We start from the raw sequence: 10,571 nt of genomic DNA, 5'->3' as shown, positions 1-10,571 counted from the left end.
CTTTTAGTCATGGTTAAATGTTGGAGTTAAACCTCAGGGACTGATTTTATTTTTTTGTTCTTTGGTAGAAGTCTAGCCTTGCATTCCACCATCTAAAATACAGACACTCACATGGGGTTTTTTTTGTTGCCTAATAACTGTATTTTCTTTCCTCTAGTTCCTTAACTTGTGGCATACATCTCATTTGTGATGCATAGAAAACAAGAAATAATTGAAAAATCTGTCCCACTGCTCCACTATTTATAGCTACGACTGCATACTGTGTTTGTAATGCACTGTCTAAATTTATGGAATTATATAAATATCAACACCCTTGTAAAAGTTGTATGTCTCAAGAATATATGTGCAGAATAGAAGCAGTGATCATAAACATTTATATTTCTAAGGCAGATGATTCATTCTTCCCATGATGATCCCACGAGCTATCTCAATCTCACTGACTTGCTTGTGGCTCTTACAGTTTTACTGCGATGAAAATACTGGCAAAGGACTCTGAGCCATGGAGATCTGGCACTTGGGCAGAACCTGATTTCAGAGTGGAGTGGTACCAGTGCTGTTGAAAGCATGGGTAACAGTTGCAGGAAAAGAAATGGATGTCTTAGGATTCCTACTAAATTGCACTTTAAACAACCCTTAACATGCTTCTATCCCTATCAAGTTGATGGCAGAGCTTTCTTTGACTGTACACTCTGATATTGCGTTTAAAACCAAAACCAAACTGTTAATTTGAATTCTTTATACTGTTGTCATTATGGACTTAAGAATATTAAACTTTCACATAAAACCAGAAACATTGTCAGAAGAAAATCTTTTTAAAGTCTATTTCATGTAGATAAGAACAGGTAGGTTACTTTTGAGGGAGATCTGTACGTGGCATAAATCAGAACTTTTAACCTAGGACTTGTTGCATACATGCAGAATTGCTATTGTTGTTCTTGTAGCGAACCATTTCTGCAAACTCATGTAGCAGACCCGTGGAGACGTACACTGCAGGGATGTTAAACCCTGAATTGCGGTCTTGGTCAACAAGTGGGAAGTCTCTGTCCTTTCCTCTCGCCTACTTTTCTTTTCCTGTTCTTCCAGGCCGTGTTCTGACTTCACGTACCCCTTCCTGCTGTTCAAGAATGTGCTTTCTTAATACCTTGGATTCAGTCTTTGGATAGGAAAGCTGCCATAATGACCTTTTCTGGTACTGTCAAATGCTGCAGGCTTCTCCATTCCCCGCAACTTTCCTGTTCTGGATTAAGAGGGGCAGTGGATTTTGTTTACTCCTTTCTAATAAGGTGCCTCTCTGTGTCTGTGTGAGAAGAACCTGTTGCTTCTGACATGCTGCAGGAGCCAATGTCTTGACTAAGCTTTGTGTAGCTTTTAACTTTCTCATTGTTTTGGTGTGGGGTGGTGGTTTTGTGCTGAATTTTTTTTTTTTAAGTTTTTGTGCAGTATTATTAGGAAAAAAATCCCTACTTCTCAGGCTTTGTGACTCACTTTAGATAAAAATATTCCAGTGACAGCCTTCACACTTCTGAAATTTTATTTTTATCTTTCTTCTTTTATAACTTAGCTACTGAAAATGTAATTGTGGGTGTCTAGTTTAAATTCAATACCCTTAAGCTTTGGTGATTTTTTTTTGTTTGTTTTAAATCCATCTCACCTACTGAGCTAGAACAGTTGAGAGAGGGAGAAGAAAAAAAAAAAAAAAAAAAGACTACTCAGTTGTGGTCGTGCAGCTTAGGCAATCTAGGCTTTGCTGTGAACAAAATCACTTATGCTACAGCACAGCTGCTCCTGAGATGAGAGTAAGGGAAACAAGTGGTGTGCATTTCTAATCTGTATGATTTCTTAGTCAGTGAGGGCTTTTGCAACTGATTTTACATGTTGATGTTGCAATCCTTGCCTTGAGAGCACAGGAGATGGGGTGGTTTGATTAGCTCTGCTCCAAAGGGAGCTGCTGTCCCTGCTGTCAGCGCTCTCATCCCCTGTGTCGGCTCCTTACACCTGGGTGTCCCTCTGCTTCCCCTTGTTCCTGTGACCTCTAACTGAAGTCATGCAATGCAGTCATTCACGAATAACGGTCATACCATCCTAGCAGGTCTTAGTTGTTTAAAAAGTATTGAGGAACAAATACAAACTCTTTGGGCATGTGGTTCTGTCAAAGGCAGAAGTCTAGGCTGGAATACTGCATTCCCCAAGCTATCTAGAAGTGGCAATCTGGCATACTGTGGGCCGATGTCATCGTGAGGCTACTCTTGAATGCCTTCAAAAGCACAAGACAATTGGAGAAAGTTCCTGAGGACTGGAAGCCAAGCAAGTATCGGTTCAGGAGGATCTGGGGACCTACAGGCTCTTCAGCTTCACCTTGTCCCCAGGGAAGGTGGTGGAACAGATGAGCCTGGAAACCATTTCCAGACATAGTAAGGACAAGGTGGTGTTTGGGTTTAGTCAGCACGGATTTACAAAGGAAAAATGCTTGATCAACTGGATGGTCTTCTACAGTGAGATGACTTACTTGGTGGCTGAGGGGAGGGCAGTGGATGTTGCTTATTGTAGCTTTAGCAAGGCTTTTGACACTGTCTCCTGTAAAACCCTCATTGGTGAAGGATGGGCTAGGGAGGTGGGTGATGAGGCAGATTAAACACTAGCTGAAGTGCCAGGCTCAAAGGGTTGTGATCAGTCACTGGTAGGTTGAGGCAGGTGGTCCTTTCTCTATGTTCAGCACGGATGAGGTACATCTGGAGTGCTGGGTCCAGTGCTGGGCTCCCCAGTACAGGAGAGACATGGACATACTGGAGCAAAGGTAGTGCAGGGCCACAAGGATGATGATGGGACTGGAGCATCTTTGATATGGGGAGAGGCCAAGAAAGCCTGGAGAAAAGAAGGCTCAGGGGGATATTATCCATGTGGATAGATACCTGATGGGGGAAGTAAAGAAGATGTAGCCAGGTTTTTCTCAGTGGTGTCCAGGGGCAGGACTTGAGGCAAAGGACACTAGCCAAAATACATTTCTTTTAAATGTAGGAAGAAAGGTTTTTACTGTGAGAGGAATCAAATGCTGGCACAGGTTGTCCAGAGAGGTTGTGGCATCACTATTCTTGGGGATATTCAGACCCTGACAGGACACAGCTGTGAGCATTCTGCTGTGGCTGACCCCGCTGTGAGCGAGTGTTGGAGTGGATGAGCTCCAGAGGTACCCACCAGCCTCGGCAGCGCTGGGACTCCGTGGCCTGAAGTGGATGCGTTGCTCAAAATGACTTCTTGCTGTAAGACACCTGCTTTGGAAGCTCTGCCCCTACTGAAATGACAGAGCAGGCAAAACCCGCAGGCTGCCCGGCCCGCACAAGGCTGACAGGTTGCTTCAAGGATTGAAGAGAAGGTCCAAACTCAGCATCCAAGACAATGAACATGACTCCTACATTTGTCCCTAGGGTTTGCCTTTGTGCAACCTTGGACTTCAGCTCCGTGCATCAATTTGCAGAGAGAGATGCTAAATCCAATCCTTTAACTCTCCTTGTGATGCAATTTGAGACGGATGAATGAAAAATGCTGCATTAAGTGTTGGGTTTTGCTGTTACTTGGTGAGTTGGAAGAGAGTTGTGTCGGACTGGCTATTCACTGCTGCAGCCTGGGAGTGCTCAGTACCTGGAACTCCCACTCTCCCTACCTTTTGTTACCTTTCTGCCTTATGTTGTGTGAGTCTCTTCCTAAATTGTCCTCCAATTTCTAAATATACCCTTCAGGTCACGGCTCTTGGTAAGGCAGTTTTCTTGGCATGGTATAATTTTTCTATCTTTTCTTTATTGTATATGTATAGGAAGCTGTATAGACTCTGTATGGGCATGGGCTCTTGCGTAAAAGCAATACCAGCTCAGTAAAATAAAGCTTGCGTTCAGGAATTACCTGACACATCGAAACCCCTAAGTGGTCACAGGACCAGTTGTTTGAGGTGGGCGGAAATCCAGTACGGATTTCAGCTGAACGTTTTCTTGCAGATTAACTAACATCGTCATGAAGACTCTGATCTGGGTACTTGTTGCGGAAATGAGACAAGAAATTGGAGCAAATGCAATATGTAGTCGGAGGAAAACAGCAAATTTGTTTTCCATTCGTCACAGCAAGCCAGGTACCAAGTTATTAAACCACCTTCCCTCGCTCCAGTCCCACCACTTTACTTTCTAAACATGGGGTGATCTGCCTGATGAGTGGAAGTGTAACCTTGGCTTTGGGGAGGCTGAAAGAAAATTGCCACCATCAATATTTGTCTGTGCTGATCTGCTGCTCTCATGACCAGTGCGCGTCTGTTCAGGCCTGGCTGCCTTTTAAACTCTGCTTCCTCGGCAACTGGTTGGGGCAAAGTAACTAGATTTCCTACTGGATTGACTTACGGATGGATCTGAGCAAGCAGGATTTTTTCTTAGTTCCAGAGATGGCCTGAAACATCCCAAAGTACACCGGTTTGTAATCATTTCAGAGGAGATTTCTTTCTAATGTCTGACCAGAGTATAACATTGTTGGGACATTGGTTTTAGATTGGTGAAACCTTTCTTTTCACTTGGGACAAAAGCATTTCCATTTTAACAGAAATGAGGAAGCCAGAGCAGATTCCCTTCAGCATGGGAGAAGGTGACCCCAATCCCCAGGCTCCCAAGAGAGGGGTGCTCAGAGCAGCACCCTTGGGGTGTGTGGGGCTGGTCGGCCCCATCTCCTACTTCCCCATGGCTCCACTTGGCCCAAAGTGTTTCCCTCCTGGTGGAGGAAGACCCAAGCTGCTTTGCCGAGGCTGCATCTCTCACCTGGGAGGCTGGACCTCTTCAAAATGGAATTAAAAAAAAAAATTAAAAAAAAAAAAAGCCAGAGAATGCTGAGGAGAGGCAATGTGATGCTTGGAGTATTCCTTGGCAGGGAGACGTGGGGGTCCGCATGCTCAGGATGATCCCCTCCTGAGCACGTACTTTTGCTGACTTGCCTGCTAATTAAATCTGTCTGCTTCCTCCTCCTCCTCCTCTGCCCGGGTTGGGGAGTCTGGTCCACACTCTCTCATTTGCTGGAGCTATTAAGTAAATTCAACCTGAATTTGAAAATAGCACTGGGATTACTTAAACCACATTTCTCAACAAGTTCGCTGTCGCTAAAACTCTTCATCCTGCTGTACTTACATCTAAACCCTCTTCTTTATTTTCATTTGGTCTCTTAGCCAAGAGATTTTGACTTTCGAGGGCAAGATGTCAGTATTGTACCAGGCAAGGTTGGAAGGTGATTGCATCATATAGCGACAAAATGTTATTGCAGCTTTCCAAAAGTGGAGGCTGTTTCCCAGCCTTTCTATTAAAGCCAATTCATTCTGAATTTTGGTGCCTGTCTTGTGCTATTAGATGATACTGCTGATACAGATTTTCTCACAAGAAACCATGGAGAAAAAAATACCAGTAACACACACAAAAGAGTCTTTTACAGCCCTTTGGTTTCATGGCCAGGAACATGTTTTCCATCTCAATTTCAGATGACCCTTTCTGAGAATTTAGTGTCTGTTAGCCTGGGACCTCCATCCACACATGGGAGCTCATAGCTGGTGTCTGAGCTTCTGTGAGACCCTCTGAGAAAACCCCAAGGTGACCAGAATCAACATGTCTGGTGCTTTCCAAGGAACAAGGGTGGTGAGGAGGGAGCAGCGTTTTGCTTCGTGTATGTATTTTTAAAGTGGATTTAAAAAATGCTTGGGCGTTATATTTGAACATTGATATTGGTAAAATAATGTAAATCTCCAATATTTATAAGATTAATATCCTCATATTGGTGGTTCCAGGGCCATGCCAGGCAGGTACCCCATCCCCTTTGCCTGTGGGAGGGCTCCCCACCTTCTGGCATGGAAAGTGTCTGGGGCATCCCTGGCATAAGCATCTTGCCAGAGCCTCTGCTATTCAGTCAGATGTGGTGTAAGAAAAGTAGTAACGTGAAAAGTGATTCTCCTCCTTTGGAAACAACTGAATCATTGTCGTCATCGAAGTTAGAGGTGGCGTGGAGCACAGGCTGTTCTCAGAGGAGGATTACGAGATTCAGTTGGGATTTAGGGACGGAAATGCACACAGGATTTCCTTTTAAAAAACCCGTGCTTAAGTAGCTGTTTTGTTCCTACGCTAAAAACTAAAAATCTCAGGCTGGTGGGCCACTTTCTGAATTTCTGGGGTGTTTTGGCTCAGCCTGCAGCATACCCACCAGCAGTGCGATCTACTGGAATGCCATGCCACATCCTAGAAATGCAGCTCTGTAGTGGAGTTTCTTGCTCCAATGATGTGCTTAATTGAAATATCAGAGTATGCAGAGATAAAAAGGTCAGGGCAAGTCACCTGTGGAGGACAACAGGGTGCCGGTACCTGCTTCCTACCCCTCTGACCCAAGGGGAGGGGAGCACTGGCTGCATGCAGGCAGGTTGAGGTTTCGGTGCGAGTGTGGGCAATGATGCTCCATCCTGTTACGTCAAGGAGGCCAAGACATCAGCCTACTGACACGTCTGGGTCGCAAGGCCAAGGCGACATCCCTGTGACCCACTTTGAATTTACCACTCAATTCATCTTCTCCAACGCTATAAATAATTCAGCCTGAGGCTGTTCAACGGTGATAAATAGGACAATAAACCTTGTATTGCAGCGAAGGCTACAAAGAGAGCAGTGCTTTTTAATTGACTGTTGCGCGGTAACTAGGAAAAACATAGAAAACTGAGTCAAAGCGCTGCACGCAAATGTCACCAGGCACAAGTTCTCTGATGGCTTTGAAGTTTCCTAGAGTAATTCAGCCCTTATCAAAGGACCATGTTTCACATAATGTTGGAGGTTTGAACCAGATTACTTGGGATCCCAAAGTCTTCGCACAAACTAATTTAACCTCATGGGACCACTGTCAAGGTCCTGTTTTGTATCTGGTGGAGTCTCTCCTTGGTCTACTTCATTCGTTCTGCCTCCATGAGAAGCCTGGTAAAACCTGAAGGCTGTAGGTGGGGAGGTCCATAGCTCTTGCCACCAAGCCTTATGCTTAGACCACTGCGCAACACCCATCTCTTGATTGGAAGATGTTTTCTTTGCTCTTGACACCCAGCCCTGTGTGTTGGGTGTCCTTACTGCCCAGATGTGAGCCAAAAGCAGGAGCGACGGCAGCAGCTTCGCAGGGTTGGACCAGGAGGTTGTCCCGGTGACATCGGCTGTTTAAAAGCTGTCCCCGGCTACTCCGATTGCCACCAACACCCCTGGTCTCAAGGGAAATATGACCTGCACTGTCCTCTGGGCTACCAAGCGAGCCTCGGAGCGAGCCACAGGAGGCTGGAAAGGGCAGCACAGCCCGGGTTGCCATGTGAGCTCGTGTGTGTCTGAGCGTGGAAAATAACCGGGCGTGCAGGAGGCTGGGGTTTTTGGCAGCAGAGCAGAGGCACAGCATTCCTCCCTGTGGTTCTGGGGAGATCTGGTTAAAGCTTTCTGGCTCACTAGAGCCGCAGTTGCATTGTCTGAAGAACATCCCATGTGTTATGATTTTCTGCTCTCTGATGAATTAAGCTCAGAGCTTTAGAATTACCATTTTTTTGATGTGTGCCTATATTTAGCTTAATTTTTAATGGTCTGCTAGACTTCTCTGTAGTTAGCTAATGAGATCTGGTTCAATAGGTTACTGTGCTACCTCCGTGTCCGGTTTGACTTGCAGCTATGAGAAAATCAGGGCCAGGGAATCTCGGAGCCTGCATTTGTACGCTGCTTATTCTGTACTGCTCTGGGAGCAGACGTGCCTCTGCTCTTTCCCCTGATCCCATCCAAGTATGGGGTGGCTCATGGGAATGGCCTGTTTAGTTTTATAAGCCTGGGATTTCTGCTTAGGGTCATGGGTGGTGGGGTTGTAACCGGAGAGGAGATGAGATCCGGCAAAACCACTTCTTGGCTGTTAACAGCTCCAGGGACTAATGATAGAAAAGGCTTCTCCAGCCTGCATCTCGCGTTCCCCTGAGAGCTGGAATTGCTGAATAGCCTGAAATTTGGTCTGCTTCAGCAGAATCTTTGCCACCACTAAGGGAGGCATTATGGGGCATGATGTGGGAGAGGAGGGGAGGGAGGAGGAGAGAGTTCAGTCTCCATAGCCAGCCCAGCTCTGATAGATGGCTTTCGGAATGCATTGCCCTATTAAGGGCAAGCAAATGAGAGGGTGCTGACTTATAAATACCCATAATTTCTTGGGAGAAAAGACCCAAGAGACAGATGGGCAACCAGCCATCAGTTTCTGGACTCAAGAAGATGCTGTTTATACCAGTAGCCAATGACAGTATGTTAATATGCATCTATATCCATAACTAGCAGTAAGCATCCAAAGGGTTAACCATAATAAAAAACCTAGCTTGGCATTGTGTCTTTTCACTGAGAATCACTGAAGTAGAGATTTTCACTCTGGCCCACGTAGTTGAGTTCCAATCACTTGAAGGTCTCTTTAAATTCAGGCCAGCATCCCCTCGAGACAGCACTGATGTTTTCTTACAGCTCTTTCAAATTTGTATTAAAAATGCTATACCTGAAGCCATTTTGATCAAATGATATTTGCTGTGTTCCAAATGAGAAGGTAAGGTTGCATCCCACCTGATCTCAGTAAAGTGAGACAGTTTTGCTCATGGGCTTGTTTTGTTTTGTTTTCTTAATGGTTTTAACTGCACCACCAGAAAACAACTTCCTCATTGCCTTCAGCTTCATGTAGCAATACATCAGAGAAGGAGCATAAATTCAGCAGGCTAGCGGGGACAAAGGGTCATGGGAGCAGACCTTGGCAGATAAGCTGATGTGCGGAGCCTGGTCAGTACCTGGGTGGGTAATATATCACGGCTGCTGCAGAGTGAGCGGCCACCCTCTATTGCAGCTGAAATGGAAACCCCTGCAGTACCGGAGGTGGGGTTTCTCAGATGGATGGCGGTGGGGTGAGGTAGGTGTGGGAGGGGGGACTTGTAGGCACTTGCAAGTGCATGGGTTGGGGAAGCAGTGCCTCTCTTTTTTTCACTCAGCTGAGTCTAATCCCTAAAGTCACCTCCTGATCTCAACTAGAGATGCTAAATTCAGTATTAATCTTCAAACAGTTTGCTCTCCTCAGTGGATAAGCTTTGGCCTCCAGAAGTAGGACCTGTTCCTCTTTGGGACAGGAAGCTCCGGTATAAGAAACCAAACCCCTGAGAGAAACCATCGCCCTGTTTTTTCTCCCTGACAAAGTAAACATCTCGCACTTTGCGTTTTCTGTGGGAGGTGTGCTCGCCCTGGATACCTCTTTAGGGGACAGTGTGTGCCCCTTTGAGTACCTTGACCTCCAATTCCTAATAGAGCCACTTTGACTTTCACAAGAGGGGTCCCTTCTCTTGCCTGTGAGAGTGATGACCTTATAGCTCTTGCATTTATGGGTCCTCAGAAATGAAGCTGCCGGGTGCTCTGTCGGCACCACTGTAGGCAAGAAGGTCCGATGGGGTGGTGTTGACGTAACTGGTAATCAATCACATCATTTGCAAGTGGCTGCGTAGCGTTTAGACAGGTCATGACACCAAAACACTGCTTGAAAAATTTAGCCTTGGATCTCTCTTGTGTTCCCTCTGCAGCAGTGTTTGTCTGGCAACCCTGTACCCACCCTCTACAGATCTTCAAGGCTAGAAGTGAGTGCTGGGTCTGGTTTGCAGGTGGAAGGATCCCAACAGCTCAGGAAATTGTCCTGGAGGCCTTGAGCAATGCTGGTGGGAGCTTTTTATCTCAACAGAGTGGAGACCAGAGCACAGAGGTTGCAGAGCAGAGCAAATGCTAGCAGGCAGCCAGGTTTGGAGGGGAAGGGGATTCAGGTCGGGGTAAGACGCTCCTGGGTTAAAATGCACTGAATCTGCAAAGCAGTCCTTTAGGTCCAGTGAGACCACAGCAAGATGTACTCTGCCCCAGCACCTTCCTCTAGCAGGTCCAGGTTCGAGCTGTTGCTGAAAGCTCTGAAAAACTCACCTCTGAGTGCTAAACTAGAAAATGACTCCTCGTAGCCCAAATCAAAGCAGGCTTTATAAGTGGGAAGGAGTCTTGGGAAGACCCTAGGGGGGCTGTGGCTTCCTCCTCCTTCCCCTCTGTTACCATTGCCCAGTGTGGCAAGTGTTCATGCAAGAGCTGCCGGGTGCGATCTTCCTCCCTCCTTCCCCCATCAGCACTGCAGCTGCATCCAGCATTGTAGCTTCCCGTAATAGCAGCTATAACCAACCCTGTAAATCAGGCTCTGTAATTATGGGAGCCAATGTGGAATAACAGGATGAACATATCGGTCAGCAGCCACTTTGAGGATAACATGCAAACACTCTGAGGGGCCCCAGTAGGTGCTGAAAACAGTTTGTACCAAAATCCTGGCCGTCCTAACAGTTTGTCTTAGTGGTGATTTGTGCTTTTGCTGTCTCCAAATGTCGCTGAGAATTGGCTCCCTCCTTCTCACCCTCCTCTGTTACCTTCTCAAAGGGCAACCGCAACTGCACAGCAAGCCACGTCTCTTTGCAAAAGAGTTTGGAAACAAAAACAGCGGGCAAGGCTTCGATTTCCCTCACCGTCCCCTACGAC

This window comes from Cariama cristata, unplaced genomic scaffold (assembly GCF_000690535.1).
Source record: "Cariama cristata isolate BGI_N322 unplaced genomic scaffold, ASM69053v1 scaffold3283, whole genome shotgun sequence".
NCBI lineage: Eukaryota > Metazoa > Chordata > Aves > Cariamiformes > Cariamidae > Cariama > Cariama cristata.
The sequence above is the reverse complement of the archived record's forward strand: the minus strand, read 5'-3'. Positions refer to the sequence as shown.